We start from the raw sequence: 17490 nt of genomic DNA, 5'->3' as shown, positions 1-17490 counted from the left end.
CGTGGTTCCCGACTGAAGCGCCTGTAACCTCTCGGTCACAGCGGACCGCTCTTATCAGTGTCGCATACGTTAATATCATTTAAATCCACCACATTTGATCAAAACGTATTTAATGAATAACGAAAGACATTGTTCTGAGTCATCAGCCACTGCTCTTGAGATCGGACGCAGTAACTGCCGTCTGTGTACCCGTGGCGCGTGTCCTCGCCTATATCACAGACTGTAATTTTAGCCTTCGCAAAAGTTATCAGTGAACATAAAAATTCACCCTATCGGTCACTGGAGTATTTGCATTGTTCTTATTAGAGCAATTAACGATGTTATTATCACCTTTCTTTATGAACTGAACGGTCCGCGTACTAAATGAGTTGCTCTTAAACAAATAAGGCAACCGACTATCAATTTCGAAATAGCTGATGGATGCAGCGACTCGACTGTAATATTCATTGCGTATGACGAAAAACCTGCTTTTATTATAGCACTGCCTGCCTCCAGTATCGTAATTACGAATACATCCACCTATTGAGCAGCTTAAGTCGCAGGTGCTGGGAAAGAGAAGTTTGTGTCTCAATTTAGAAAACCCTCTGAAAGAAGTATTATGTCTAAGTTTCTACGGTCACCAAGTTCTGAATTAGACAATTTAGCTGTAATTGCTTCTGAAATTTACTGTGAATTTAAAAGTAAGATTGTTCACATTTCTTTGTACTCAAAACTGTAAGATGGAAGCAAGTCAAACTGATTCTATGTTGTGGCAGCATTCTTTAAACTGTTTTATTAATTAATTATTGCTATTTATTAAGTTTCAAGTATCAAAATTAACCCCAGGAAATGGAAAATCAAAGATGACCAATGCATTGATACTATAGTGCGGTTTACAAGAAACTACGTAGTTGGCATTGTGTTGGGAAGTACTGTAGCCTTTGATTATTACGATCCTAAAGATCGTAATTTTCCCACAAGTTAATTTTGTAATAAATGACAAACACTGCGGATCGAACTGTCGTAGAATAATCAAATAAAAGTCTGATTAATTTTACTGATAAACTATAACGTTCAAATTAAGTATTCTTTCCTTTTGCGCTATTGAGAGTAATACTCTGTTTACAGAAGTACTTCACTGGATAAATTGGAAGTCGGGAAATTCATGCATCTATGACTTGATGACAGCAGGGACGACTTAATAGCGTGCAATAAAAAGCCACATAAATTTAATAAAGTTTCAATGCACTTTTAGCACCACAATAATTTTTCAATCGCATCCATCGACAATGTATCTAAGCCGTTCGACGCCTCGCCACTATCTCCTTCTTCAGCTACCAAGCCAGTGGTCCAATCAGATTGCTAGATTATCGCGACATTAATGTTTTTCTTAAGTAGAGAATCAGTAGAGCAGTCACATACCGTTTAATACACAGCTGTTAAACTATTTTCATCTTGTTGAAATAGATCACGTAGACACTGACGAAAAAAAAACTGCGACACCAAAAGATAATGAATGTATAGGAATGAAATTTCGTAATACGTTTCTCTAGGTGACATATTCAAGTGATTAACAAAACAAGATCACAGGTTAATGTAAGCGCGACATAAGCCACTGCTAATGCAAAATGCTGGTACATTAATAAGCGACGTTACCGCCGAATGTTGAAGGCATACATGTAAACCTTAATGCATCTAGTTGTACAGTTGCTGGATGTCAGTTTGTGGGCTGGAGTTGCATCCCTGTTGCACACGGTCACCTTGCACAAGGACGGTTAATGCTGGTTGTGGATGACGATGGATTTGTCGTCCGATATGTACCATATGTAGTCGATTGGAGACAGATCTGGTGATCGAGCAGGCAAAGGCAACATATCGACACTCTGTAGAGCATGTTGGGTGACAACAGCAGTACGTTGGCAATCGTTATGGTATTGGAAAACACGTTTTGGAATGACGTTCGTGAATGGCAGCACAACAGGTCTAATCGTGGAATGACCACGAGATTACTCTTGCTGTCATATGAAATCGCACCTAAGACATTAACTCAGGTATAGATCCAGTGTGTTTAGCATGCAGCAGGTTTCTTGCAGGCCCTCAGCTGGCTCCTCCTAACCAACACACGACCATCACTGGCAATACGAAATCGCACCTAAGACCTTAACTCAGGTATAGATCCAGTGTCTTTAGCATGCAGCAGGTTTCTTGCAGGCCCTCATCTGGCTCCTCCTAACCAACACATGACCATCACTGGCCACGAGGTAGAAACAGCTTTCATCAGAAAACACAACACACCTTCATCACGACTTCCAGTGAACGCTCACTTGACACCACCGAAGTCGCAAACGGTGATGGTTTGCGGTCAGTGGAATGAACGTAAAAGGCCTCTGCCTCGGAGCTGTCCATGAAGTAACCGTTCATTGTGTCGCTGTGGTGCCAACTGCTGCTACAGATCCAGTACGATACTCCAGAGCCATACGCCGAACACGAAGGTCTTCCCTTTCGGTAGAGCCATGTGACCGTCCAGAGAGCAGTCTTCTTGCGGCTGTACATTCTCGTGAACCCGCTGCCATCAATCATGTACAGTGGCTACATTCATGCAAAGCCTTTTGCAATATTTCAGAAGGAACATATAGCTTCTTGTAGCCTTATTACATGACCCCGTTCAAACTCAATGAGGAGTTGCCAACGGCATCTTTTTCGCCTTAAAGGCATTTTTGCCTAACGTCAGCTCACCACGTCTAAACTCAAAAGTGGCTAATGCTCACGACATTTATAGCGTGTATTTAACACCGCCAGCCACACCATCGGCCTCTGAGGCCCACATGCTCACTCAGACCAATCTAATCCTGCTCCAACACAGCTGCAGACGGAGTGACTGTCATGTAAGCCTTCCCTAGTTAGTTGTCTCTGAGCTAGTTTACTGTATACAATACTTCCGTACCTGTCGGCCCGTTCAGGTAAACAACTAGGCCTCCGATGCCTCTGCTGTGGCTTACATGTAAATTGTCCCTAGGCCTGTGAGGCCGATGGTGTGGTTGAACGTATGTCAGTATCTAGGTCTCAGCGGCCTTGGTGCGCTTGTCAGTTGTCCGTATTATATTTTACAGTATCCCTCTTTTGACTTTATTTTTCCCATCGTCTATAATAATACACGTATTCTTTCAGTAGATAGAATCTTTAGTTTTTCCTTTCTATTGCCAGAATGCATTCTAAGGCGGGAAAAGCAATTCTACATTGATGATGAAATGTTAGCAGAATTGACATAACCTTTGTCAGATGATGACTGTGCCTCTGAAGTTGAATCACTACTAGGGGACGGAGATTGTGATACTGAAGTAGAAGAACGTTCCAATTCGGAATCAGAACACTCTTCAGATGACGATCCTGAATTCATCCCTTCATGATGAATAAGCAGTTAGAGAGACTGTGAGACGACATGTCGTACCCGAAACTTCCAAAAAAGACACTTTATCGTCTTCAACACCTTTAAAGCGACGTGGAAAGATGAAGATAGAATGTAACCTTCAGGTAAAGGGTAAACCGCGTGTAGAAGATAAAGTTGCGAGGATGGTAGTGGAGAAGGAAGCTGAGAGATTGCAAATTTACATCAACAGATCAGACGTTAAAGGGAAGAATGTCCCCACAGTTTAGGAAACCAGTTCCATGATAACGACCGCGTCGAAGACACTAAAAAAGTATAGTACATCTGAGAGGTAAGACCCCTGGCCCCGTTTCTGATGCTAAGATGCCTGTTGAATGTTTCAGAGCATTTTTCACACATTTCCTAATGCATCTTGTAGTGAAATACACATATGAAAGCATGGCCAAGAAGAAAATGCGATTTTTCAGCAGAGAAGAAATGCAAGCCTCCCTTCAAACCAGTTGTTATAGAAGAGCTGGAAGCCTTTGTTGTTCTTCTTGTTTTGTCAGGAGCCATGAAAAACAATCACATCCCCTTCAAACAACTATATGATTGCACAATAAGTGGAGATAGATTCCAAGGTACACTGTCTTGCAGCCGCTTTGTTTTTATTAGTAGCCACTTACAATTTGGCGATCCCAGACTCGAGAAGAGAGACGAAAGATAGACAAATTCCCGTTAGTCTGTGAAATTTGGAATATTCTAATTGAAATGTTGTTGTTGTTGTGGTCTTCAGTCCTGAGACTGGTTTGATGCAGCTCTCCATGCTACCCTATCCTGTGCAAGTTTCTTCATCTCCCAATACCTACTGCAGCCTACATCCTTCTGAATCTGCTTAGTGTATTCATCTCTTGGTCTCCCTCTACGATTTTTACCCTCCACACTACCCTCCAATGTTAAATTTGTGATCCCTTGATAACTCAGAACATGTCCTACCAAGCGATCCCTTCTTCTCGTCAAGTTGTGCCACAAACTCCTCTTCTCCCCAATTCTATTCAATACCTCCTCATTAGTTATGTGATCTACCCATCTAATCTTCAGTATTCTTTTGTAGCACCACATTTCGAAAGCTTCTATTCTCTTCCTGTCCAAACTATTTATCGTCCATGTTTCACTTCCATACATGGCTACACTCCATACAAATACTTTCAGAAACGACTTCCTGACACTTAAATCTATACTCGATGTTAACAATTTCTCTTCTTCAGAAACGCTTTCCTTGCCATTGCCAGTCTACATTTTATATCCTCCCTACTTCGACCATCATCAGTTATTTTGCTCCCCAGATAGCAAAACTCCTTTACTACTTTAAGTGTCTCATTTCCTAACCTAATTCCCTCAGCATCACCCGACTTAATTCGACTATATTCCATGATGCTAGTTTTGCTTTTGTTGATGTTCATCTTATACCCTCCTTTCAAGACAATGTCCATTCCGTTCAACTGCCCTTCCAAGTCCTTTGCTGTCTCTGACAGAATTACAACGTCATCGGCGAACCTCAAAGTTTTTATTTCCTCTCCATGGATTTTAATACCCACTTCGAATTTTTCTTTTGTTTCCTTTACTGCTTGCTCAATATACAGATTGAATAACATCGGGGATAGGCTACAACCCTGTCTCACTCCCTTCCCAACCACTGCTTCCCTTCCATGTCCCTCGACTCTTATATCTGCCATCTGGTTTCTGTACAAACTGTAAATAGGGTTTCGCTCCCTGTATTTTACCCCTGCCACCTTTAGAATTTGGAAGAGAGTATTCCAGTCAACATTGTCAAAAGCTTTCTCTAAGTCTACAAATGCTAGAAACGTAGGTTTGCCTTTCCTTAATCTTTCTTCTAAGATAAGTCGTAAGGTCAGTATTGCCTCACGTGTTCCAATATTTCTACGGAATCCAAACTGATCTCCCCCGAGGTCCGCTTCTAGCAGTTTTTCCATTCGTCTGTAAAGAATTCGTGTTAGTATTTTGCAGCCGTGACTTATTAAACTGATAGTTCGGTAATTTTCTCATCTGTCGACACTTGCTTTCTTTGGGATTGGAATTATTATATTCTTCTTGAAGTCTGAGGGTATTTCGCCTGTCTCATACATCTTGCTCACCAGATGGTAGAGTTTTGTCAGGACTGGCTCTCCCAAGGCTATCAGTAGTTCTAATGGAATGTCGTCTACTCCCGGGGCCTTGTTTCGGCTCAGGTCTTTCAATGCTCTGTCAAACTCTTCATGCAGTATCGCATCTCCCATTTCATGTTCATTTACATTCTCTTCCATTTCTATTATATTGTCCTCAAGTACCTCGCCCTTGGATAGACTCTCTATATACTCCTTCCATCTTTCTGCTTTCCCTTCTTTGGTTAGAACTAGTTTTACATCTGAGTTCTTGATATTCATACAAGTGGTTCTCTTTTCTCCAAAGGTCTTTTTAATTTTCCTGTAGGCAGTATCTATCTTACCCCTAGTGAGATAAGCCTCTACATCCTTACATTTGTCCTCTAGCCATCCCTGCTTAGACATTTTGCACTTCCTTTCGATCTCATTTTTGAGACGTTTGTATTCCTTTCTGCCTGCTTCATTTTCTGCATTTTTATGTTTTCCCCTTTCATCAATTAAATTAAATATCTCTCCTGTTACTCAAGGATTTCTACTACCCCTCGTCTTTTTAGCTACATGATCCTCTACTGTCTTCAGTACTTCATCCCTCAGAGCTACCCATTCTTCTTCTACTGTATGTCTTTCCCCCACTACTGTCAATTGTTCGCTTATGCTCTCCCTGAAACTCTGTAAAATCTCTGGTTTAGTCAGCTTATCCAGGTCCCATCTGCTTAAATTCCAACCTTTTTGCAGTTTCTTCAATTTTAATCTGCAGTTCATAACAAATAGATTGTGGCCAGAGTCCACATCTGCCCCTGGAAATGTCTTACAATTTAAAACCTGGTTCCTAAATCTCTGTCTTACCATTATATAATCTGTCTGATACCTTTTAGTATCTCCGGGATTCTTCCGTGTATACAACCTTCTTATATGATTCTTGAACCAAGTGTTAGCTATGATTAAGATATGCTCTGTGCAAAATTCTACCAGACGGTTTCCTCTTTCATTTCTTAGCCCCAATCCCTATTCACCTACTATGTTTCCTTCTCTCCCTTTTCCTACACTCGAATTCCAGTCACCCATGACTATTAAATTTTCGTCTCCCTTCACTATCTGAATAATTTCTTTTATCTCATCATTGAAATATACCTCTAATTGAAATATGTAAGCCCAATTATCAACCAAATTCGTGTCTAACTATAGATGAACAGTTAGTGGGTTTATTGGTAAGTGCCCATTCAAAATGTACCAATAAATACGGGATTAAGACCATAATGCTTTGCGATCAAGCACCTCGATATCTAATAAATACTATTTCATATTTGGGTAACGGTTCCACACCACCCGGTGTTCCTGCTGCTGTTTATTTTACAAAACTACTGACCAAACCATTTTAAGGTACAAATAGTAATATCACCACCGATAACTGATTTACTGGTATATATCTGACCGCTGATCTGCTGAAAACCCAGCAAGTGACATATATCGGGACCATAAAGAAAAATAAACGAGAATTCCCCCCTGAATTCATCTATTTGAAGTACAAGGACCGCAAAGTTGGAACGTCGCTTTCCATATTCCGAGAAGACGTGAAAGCTGTTTCATATAAACCCAAGAAAAATAAAATGGTTACTGTCACCTCATCCGTGCATGGAGATGATGCTGTACGTCACGATTACAACAAAACATACGTGATTCTCAACTACAACGAAACCAAAGCGTATGTCGACCCGCTTGATCAAGTGTCAGTACTATCGGCCGACGAACACGTCGATGGAATGTATGAGTTTTTTCCAAAGTGATAACCATTGCTTGCATAAATGCCTGAAATGTGTACCTCCGTAATTTTTACAAAACGAAGGGAAAGAGAGAAACAGCGATCAAACAAAACCGTTGTCGAGATTTGATTTTATGTTTACGCTTTCTCAACAGCTTACAGCACCCAGGATGTAGGCTAGGCTTGACACATAGATTCCCCATGACGTACAATACAGTATTTATGGATAACTGAACACGACTCCACCTGCAGAGGCAGCTCGTGAAGAAATTGAGCAAGGTGCTGTTCCAAAAACAACTTACTGTAAATTTCATGAGTACAAAAAACAAAGGAAAATCAAAAATTCAGCTTGATTTATGTAAGCTGCCAGTGTGTGGCGAGCACCAACTAGCACCGGTAAAAAATAGGAAACAGAATTTTGTGATAACGGGTTTTAGTTCTAAGAAACATTATTAATTGTACGTGATTTTCTGATATGATGCAGTTTTTAGTTATATGAAGTTTAGAATAATAATGTTTAATTTTTGAGACTTTGGTTGTAATTTGTTTTGTTGATTTGTGAGCAAATATATATTTGTTTATGTTATTCAAGGTTATTTAATGTCTTATACCCTAACCCCTACCATAAAATTGAAATTATGTAAGTGTTTTTCATTATTACGATTACATATCGTGTAGGGCTATGAGGCCTATGATCTGATCCAGACGTAATAGCCAGGTGGTGTGGTCAGAAGGGCTAAATCAAACCTGATTTGCATCCTCAAGTGGAGGGTAATTTGAACAGCATGAACTCCAGATTTAGAAACACGCCTACCAACTTTATGTCGACAACTACTTTTCGGTGTTGCGACTTTTTTTCCCTGAGTATGGAAAGTAAAACATTTAACGAGTTTAAAAAGGTATTTCTATTGAGAATCTTCCATATTGTTTCAAGATTAATCATTGCATATTTCTATTGAAAGTGATTCTTACCTATATTTTGTTTATTTGTATGGTATAGTTGTTCCCTTATAGAGAACTGCACCATTGTTGCTTGTGGTTGCGTGCCTTGTTCCCTTTGTGTGCTGGTGTGTGAGATTTATCATTTTCAGCCGAATGTTCCAGTGATGATAAAGCATCGGTAATCGCAAGGTCTGCTGCTGGGAACCTCGCATCATGTGTTGTTCTGCATGTTGGCTTAAAAGCCTCTTCGTCCTCAATTGGTGGGTGAGCACACTGGCAGACTCTCTTGGAAGCCTTCATGATCATGAGGAGAGTAGCATACTTGCTGATCGAGGAGGCGGCTGTTTTCTTCCTGTTGTTGTGGTGATCCTCACCAGTAACAAGCCTTTTCCGTCCGGTCTTCTATTGTTCCACGTGGATGCAGATGTGGCAGATATCAGCGCCATTAACACAGAAATTCAGCCGTAAGTACTGGACTGCGCTCAGTCCGTAGTGGTGCCCATGCCATCGTCTCTTCTCGTCGCAAGGACCGTCGCGGTTGGACGACCGGCTGTGACATCAAACAGGTTGAGATCCGTTGTTGTCGGCTGCCGACACCTGTGCGTCCGTGGCCGAAGCAACGTCCGCAGCGCACTCGTTGGCCTCGTTAGCCGTGATTCGGGCTCGCGTTCCCGTGTTGCACTTCCCAGTGCTCACTGACCGCCGACTTCAGTGCACCGTACGATCAGCCTCATACACTGCTCTCTGTCAGAAAGCGTTGTTTCTGCGGACACTTTTGCCGCCTACTTGCGGTCTATAGCTCGCAGACGTTATCAGTGCAGGCTGATCGCATGGCGGCGATACAAAGCGTAATAAAATTAATTTGGCAAACACAGTGAAGAAAAAATTTAAAAAATTGGTGTATACTTTAGCGTATATCATTTGTTCAAAGTATGTAAATTATTGGCTTGCATCAACCACCGTTTTTTTAAGGTATTCCTCCGACCATTTGTGTTAGAGGAAGTATTTTTGTTGCAGGGAGTACCTATGAACATGGCATGAGCTAACTATGTAGTGGTATTGAGTCATATGGCACACATTCTATGCCGGCAACTGTGGCCGAACAGTTCTAGGCGCTTTACTTCGGAACCGCGCTGCTGCTACGCTCGAAGGTTCGAATCCTACCTCGGGGGTGGATGCGTGTGATGTCCTTTCGTTAGTTAAGTTTAACTAGTTCTAAGTCTAGGGGACTGATGACCTCAGGAGCTAAGTCCCATGGTGCTTAGAGCCATTTGAACCATTAGAACACGTTCTATACAGGGAGTTTGGAAATTCCCGTTACAGACTTTTGTTACTTGTACCAGTGAAGGAGTACGTAATATTATGGTTAGGAACCTACATCAGGAAACGTGCCGTTTCGGTCCTACTTGTTTTCTAGGTAGATATGCAACAGGGTAGTCGAGGGGCGGTGGCGGGGGTTGGGGTGTGTGTGTGTGTGTGTGTGGGAGGGGGGGGGGGTGATTACGTCGGGTCGGATGATCTCATTTGACGTCTATCCTATCTCTCTGACCTACTTCGAACCAAGTGGTTGTAAGACGCAGACGGTACGTATCCGGGCATGGGTTCCAGTTCAAAATGGTATCTCCTCAATCACCTCTACAAGTCCTAGAAGTTAGTAATGGGAATTTCTGAATCCCTGTGTAGTAATATACGTTCTAGACACATTAATGTGCCAGCCGCCTATGTTAGACGTGAATGTGGCAGCACTAGTAGTGGAAAGCGTATAAAGCACGTCGGGGAGTAATTTGGGGTGGAGGATCGCGGGAGACGGCGGGGCCGTTGTCGTAGTGCGGGAAGAATGCAATTTACCTGACGTCCAGAAGGGCATGATCATTAACTTCTGGGACATGAATGGAAAAATTCCCGTTACGGCTAAGTTTGTAAAACATTCATATTCCATCGTAGTCAATGAATACCGTGAGTAGCAAAATGGCGCTATGCAAAACCGACACTATAGCAACTGTGATGGATCACGCGCCATAGATTGCAGGGGTGAACCACGGCTGCAGGTATGTGTAAGGGGGAAAAGACGTGCAACTGTTCGGCAAATGACTGCCCAGACTAACTAAGGAGTTAAAACGTTGGGGCATATGAGCCTCCGCAGTAGGCGTCTGCTTTTTGCAACCATGCTGACTGCTGTTCGTCGCTGACGACGGCTGGAATTTGCACACCAATAGCGCAACTGGACGTCTATTGCGTGGGAACAACTGGCCTTGTCAGATCAATCACGTCTTATGCTCCATCTGTCTGAAATGTATGGAAGCAAATACCCAGCAACAATCGTCTGAAGGGTCCAGTCCGATAGTCTGGAGAACGTTTTCGTGGCATCCCCTGGCTGATTTCGTCATTCTGGAAGGCACAATGGATCGAAAGAAGTATGAATCTAGTAGCATCGCGTCTTATCGATACTGTCGGAGCCGGTGCTTCGAAGTTTTAATTTCGCCACCAATCAAGAACATCCAAGCCGGCGATCAAGTAATACCGACAGGACGATGTTATAAGTGTTGGGCATCTGGGCAGCAGTGTTCCAATCGAGATTACTTACGTGTCGCTAGTTGGTGCCCAACGTCTCAGCGATTTGTTGCTAGCTCTACCGGCAATATTCAGATTAATTAGACTCACGCCCATGTCGGGCCTCGGCTTATAGCTAGCCGCGTCTGCCGCAAGTTGCCAACAGTGTAGCATTCCTGCACCCATAAATTGAGTTCATTATATTTGTTTAAAGTGCACTTCTGATTGGCCTTCCAGATTTCTACAGTGACAGATCCCTATGGCCAACTTCCATCCACTTATCATTAGCAGCGAGGACGTGCTATTATCCTCCTTGAAACATAGCGGCTGCCGACTCCTTCCCAACTAAGTCCACGCCTCGTGCACTTTGTATTTCCTCGGCAAGATGGCATCTACCAACAGGATAATGCAACGTGTCACACAGCTCGCAGTGTGCATTCGTCGTCTGAAGGGCACCAAAATGAGTTTACCGTAATTTCAGGTTACAGAAGGTCTCCGATTTAAATCCAATCGAATATCTGTAGGTCCACTTCAGTGGAGGTTTCCGCGCAACTGACCACATTACTGGAGTCGCCATGGCTGCGCATCCCTATCCGTACCTTCCAGAGTCTCACTGACTTTATCCCTGGACGTCTTGCAGCAGTCCGCACTGCTGGAGGTGCTCATCGAGATTTTTGACAGGTGGTGAAATTGTTGTGACTGGACTATGTATGTCAGATAGAGCAAAAATGTTCAAAAAATGGCTCTGAGCACTATAGGACTTAACATCTCAGGTCATCAGTCTCCTAGACTTAGAACCATTTAAACCTAACTGACCTAAGGACATCACACACATCCATGCCCGAGGCAGGATTCGAACCTGCGACGGTAGCAGCAGCGCGTTCCGCACTGAAGCGCCTAGAACCTCTCGGCCACAACGCCAAAAATGTTAACTGCCTACAGTTCTTATATGAGTTTCAGATTTTTAGTCACGATGGTACTACGATAATCTTTCGCAAACGTGATGTATAACTTATTATATAGATCGCTTGCACCTTGCCGTAACGCTCTTAGTTCCTAACTTGAAACAAAATGTCTTTTAACTACCTACGGCATCTGCCTCGAGGACTCTCTGTAGGTAAATAATAAACAGAAGTCGCAGACGTCACTTTCTGTAGATTCAGACGCCACCTAGCTATACCTTTCTCTTACCATCCTACGAAATTTTTCGCTACAAATCTAGTAACTGAGACACTATCTACATACATTGGCTAAGATAAAGCTTTGTTGCATGCTATATTTCACCAAAATACCAGTAAGAGGCAGCTTCTCTTTGAAAGTGCATACATTCTAGATGATAGATGAAAGCACTCACAGTTGTAGGAAATAAGGAACGTACAACGAATTTTTCTCTCGCAGTCTCTTTTAATATGAGTCGACGTCATGTCTAATTCATTCCCCTTACTGTTCGAGTCGGATCCTGTGCGCACCAGTAGTTGCTGACATCATCATCTCTTGCACACTGCTTGTGTTTCTTTCATTCTTTAAGACCCAAACGTCTTCCCATTGTTGGAGCCGATTTTATTGTAATGCGTTAGTTAGTTCCATGCAGCGAAGTGTGCGCTCATGTGAAACTTCCTGGCACATTAAAACTTATCGTTTGTCATTTATCATTTGTAGTTCGCGGTTTCAGTTTGTACATATTGTCATTTGAAGATAGTGAGTGGAGCTGTGGACGCTATAAAATGGACTGCCGAATGGAGAAATAGAAACGTTCCCAGCACATTCTTCTGCCTGATTTCAGTAGATAACTGGCAGCGACTGAGGAATCCAGAAACATAGGCGCCGAGTGTGAGGCAATGCCGTTGACCATAGGAACAGAGCACGAGAAATAAATGGTTTTCTCGTTTTCAAAGGATTGTTTTGACATTAGTGACTCTCCACGCTCAGGAGGACCTTGGTGGCGGACGGGGCGAGGATGGAGGGTGGGGGTGGGGGGTGTTATGAAGATCGTTTAGGCACGTTAATCCACAGTGACACATTTCATTGTACTCGACACAAGTACAAGGACCTATCAAGGAGAAACTTTTCCAGTTTGTTTTGAAGTTTTACTTTGGTGTCTGACATACGCTTTTTATATGCATCGGTAAATATTCAAAACAACTGGTTGCAACAGTGCGCAATCCTTGTTCTGCTAAACATAACATCACTGTGGTTAATAATTGTAATTTAGTTCTTATGATGCCGTAATTATCTACTCCTTTGTTCCTTCACCAACAAACGTCATGAGCAGATAAATGTGCCCGCATCTCGTGGTCGTGCGGTAGCGTTCTCGCTTCCCACGCACGGGTTCCCGGGTTCGATTCCCGGTGGGGTCAGGGATTTTCTCTGCCTCGTGATCGCTGGGTGTTGTGTGCTGTCCTTAGGTTAGTTAGGTTTAAGTAGTTCTAAGTTCTAGGGGACTTATGACCACAGCAGTTGAGTCCCATAGTGCTCAGAGCCATTTGTACCAGGTAAGTGTACTGTGAAGAAATAGTCAGAATGCCTAATTCCTTTTAACAAATGTCTACAAGATGATCGCGGGTGAGAACCACATGTTATTCTTACATAATGATTTTGAAAAATGAAGACTTCCGTTCTTAATGATTCCAGGACATATGCCACATTATACTAAAAAAAAATCTCCGCCCGAAGAGGCCATGAAAGTCCAACGGTACCGACCGACGGCCGTGTCATCGTTAGCCCACAGGCGTCACTGGATGAGGATATGGAGAGGCACGTGGGCAGCACACCCCTCTCACCGCCATATGTCAGTTTACGAGTCCGCAGCCGCTACTTCTCAGTCAAGTAGCTCCGCAGTTTGCCTCACAAGGGCTGAGAGCACCCCGCTTGCCAACAGCGCTGGACGCACAGGATGGTCACCCTCCCAAATGCTAGCCCAGCCCGATAGCGCTTAACTTCGGTGATCTGACGGGAACCGGTGTTACTACTGTGGCGCGGCCGTTGGGTTCCACATTATATTACTGAGCGAAAATATACAAAATATATCAATTTGCTGATCTATAGCCGCCCCCCCCCTCCCCGAGGTTAGCAATGACACTAAGTGCGATAGTTGATGAATTAAGTTGACTTAACAGTTCCTAAACGGTTTTTTTCCAGTTTAAATACCCATCACTGTGGGAAAATAAGAATTTCAAGATTCCATCCTATTTATTATATCTTCACCATGCGCTACACTTATCATTGGTGTAGTATCTCTAGATGTGGAGGAGTGAATGTATCGAGTCTTCTTTTAAAAATTAAGAGGGAGAATATTTGCAGCAAGCAAGTTAGTGATACAAAGACACTGATTACCATTTCTTATGATTCTGTATGTTTGCTAGGATTGTCACAATACTAGTGCCACTTGCTAAAGGAAATAATGTTTTGCATTAGACTTAAGGTTGTTTACTTATATCAGGAACAATTGTGGACATAATACTGAGACTTGGGAAACCTATACGGGACTTCCCCCAGTCAGAGAAATTTCCCCTGATTACACTGGTTGAATTATTAAGTATAGCTTGCCGCATTCTTTTGCTTATGACATCCACTGGTTGACTATAACATCAGTCTCATAAAACATCAGTTCATCTAGGAGAATATTATGATTAACAAAGACAGTTGCCTTAGATGTGTCGCAGAAAATACCAGCCGGCACCTTTTGTTATTTAATGCTCGTAAAATTTGGCGAATGAGCGTGTAAAATGCATTGTGAGTGGAGAAACTCTTGTGATATCAGAAGTGTGATTTACTGAGCATATTATTGTCACTCTGGTGGGATGCTATTCCAGGATACACCATCTTCTGAAATAATTCGGACAGCGATGGCAGTTGTGTATCACATCGGTAGTTTTTGACATCTCGCTTGTCACCTTTCTTGCAGAGGGGCTTAACAAGAATCGATTTCAGTGTCTCTGGAAAAATGCTACTCGCTAGTGATGAATTACATATTTCAGATAAGACAGACCGTGTTACATACGAGCTTCTTTGGTACTCTGTTGGAAACACCATCAAATCAAGATGAGCTTTTTGTTTTGAGAGAATATGTAGTTTTCTTAATCCCTGAATGTGAATTTGATGATACACTTATGTCACTGAATTTTATGAAAGTTGCTTTTTCAACACTTTGCTGTCATATTTCTCCTTATTGTTTGTCCCTACATTTTCTACTATATTTAAGAAACAGTCACTCATTATTTGTAGTCTTTACGCTTTATTCAACAGTAATGTTATCATGTTCTGTGGCTAGTTTTCCTATATTTCGTTTTACTACACTCCATGAAGTCTGAAGTGTGCAGTTGGAATTACTGATTTCTGTCATAATGTGCGGATTCTTTGATATTTTTTAAATAACTCTTCTTAGTTACTTTGATTAGTTTTTATAGTGTGCAAATACAGGATGATGGCTACTAATTCTTGGCAACAGATCCATTTCTCTTTTCAATTCATAAGATACATTAATCACCCTAGTTATCTGTGGTTTTTTATATGGTTGTTTACAATTCATTCTGGTTAGCTAACGCGGGAAGCTATTTTCATACGATGAGAATGAATTTGTCAAGAAACAGACTACATTTTATGTCAGTATTTTATTTGTTGAAGATTTAATTCCGGGTCATCTCTTGTAAACTAAATTTAAAAAATTTTGTTCCAAAGCCATTAATTATTTCAACTGGTTCCCACTAAGAAGCATCCATACTGTACGGCACTATATTGTTGAACCTAAGCAGTTGTGCATCATGAACCGAGATATTTTGTTCCTGGGTATAAAGTTATTTTCTTGATTTAAGCTTTAGCAAAGTAAGATTGTTACTGTCTTTATCTATCCGTGTTGTAAATTACTGTGATAAAGTTGTAAGATCCAAGCAAGGTTTACAGATCATTTTTCCAGTCCAGAATTAGTAGAAAATCTGCACTGAAGCCACTACAAACTTAAATGCTTGCTAAGATCTGACAGACAGCATTGTAAGGAATCGAAATTTCTCAAAACATTTAAAACTTCTAAGTATGGATCTATATACAGTTACTACTAAAAGTCAATTATTTTTCAGTATTAATTCACAAGCACACACTTCAACCTGCTCATCTGTACAGAATCTACTTGTATCAATGTTTTAGATCATAGGTTCTGTCTTAAAATATGTAAACCTCCTATTCACAGATTAATTGTCTTTGAGTAAGCTGTTAGAGCAGCTCAAGAGTGGAAACATTGGATTGCAGAAAGGAATCGCGCCACAGGTTGGATGCCAGTCTCTTGGCAGACAACGTCAAAAGTCTTCACCATTCGGAACACTCTGTGTCGGATGGTTCCTGTTCCACATTGCTGCCGCTCTCAGCGACCCCAAAGTCGTGACACTGACGAAGTGTTGTGGTTCTGTCAGTGCGCGCGTACGATTAAAAGATTAATAACATTAACTGCAATGTATTTAAATTCCTTATGCAATATGAAACATGATCGCAAATATTTGCTAAATGTTTTGAATGTAACTATTCTTTGCATTGCATTCCAACAGCCTTAACAGACTTTCTTACGCCTTGCTACAAATACAAACCACATTTGAGGATGATGGTCTCTTTTATGCGTATTCAAGAATCCTTGTTACTTCCATGTCAAATTTTATGTCGTAGCGGCTGCTAGGTACGTTCGCGCATGCCCCATAGTTGTCAGTACTGTAAGAGAAAAACTAAACATTCCCTCTATCACAACCTCTAACCTCGCATGACCTGTGCTACTTATCCCTATACCCTGAGATAAGCGGCCAACTTAACTCAGTTCACAGCCAAACGAACCGCCGTCAGTTACAACCAAGCACGTCTTAAACTATGAATGCCTCAATGAGTATTTTTGTTAAGGACGAAAATTACACTTTCAAGACGTTTTTAACGTTAGCTGACGTTTCTACATTCGGCAGTTAGTTGCTAAATGTATATTGGTATAAAATACGGCTGAGAACACCGGGCCGCACGAATTCTTGCTACCCGCAGGTGGCAGATTGTCGAGCACTGCATTAGAGAAACGCCTACTAAGGTTCTCCTGGTGATACTGGGCTTGCTACCATTGGCCAAAGCCGTAAGAAATAGTGCTGCACATTACTGGTTCAAGAAGCTTGAACAGGATAAGGTAAACGAGATAATGGAGACAAGAGCAGCATCTAAGAAGAAATTAAAGGCATCTATTGATGGAGAATGGCAAGAAATCAGGTATGGGACAGAAACGGAGAGGACTACGGACCCGTTCCTTCTTAACACGAAACAGAGGCCAAGAACGTCATAATTGATTCCAACCAAGTGGCCTATAAGCTCCGGAATGAGTCCTCAGTCAGCTGCTACGTGAGCGCTGATGTCAAACTTCAGACTGGAGCATGCGATATTTGACTTTCGTCGGTAAGTGCTCAGCCTACTGAGTCATTCAAGCGTGACTTGCGACCCGTCCTCAGAGATTCACTTCCGCCATTACTCCGTTACTTTCTTTCCGAACCACACATAAGTTCTCCTGCGTGCTTTGTCGAACTAGCTCTCCTAAAAGAAAGCGTATTGCAGAGACAAGTCTTAGTTGCAGCTTGAGGCATTGTTTCCAGAATGAATATTAACTCGGCAGCTGAATGTGCGCTTATTTGAAACTTACTGGCAGATTAAGTGCCCTGGAAACGACCCTCCCACATTGTAGCTTAGCCTTGTCTCCGCTATATCCTCTTATCCAGGAAGGATAGTTC

Source organism: Schistocerca serialis, chromosome 5 (assembly GCF_023864345.2).
Source record: "Schistocerca serialis cubense isolate TAMUIC-IGC-003099 chromosome 5, iqSchSeri2.2, whole genome shotgun sequence".
Classification (NCBI taxonomy): Eukaryota; Metazoa; Arthropoda; class Insecta; order Orthoptera; family Acrididae; genus Schistocerca; species Schistocerca serialis.
The sequence above is the reverse complement of the archived record's forward strand: the minus strand, read 5'-3'. Positions refer to the sequence as shown.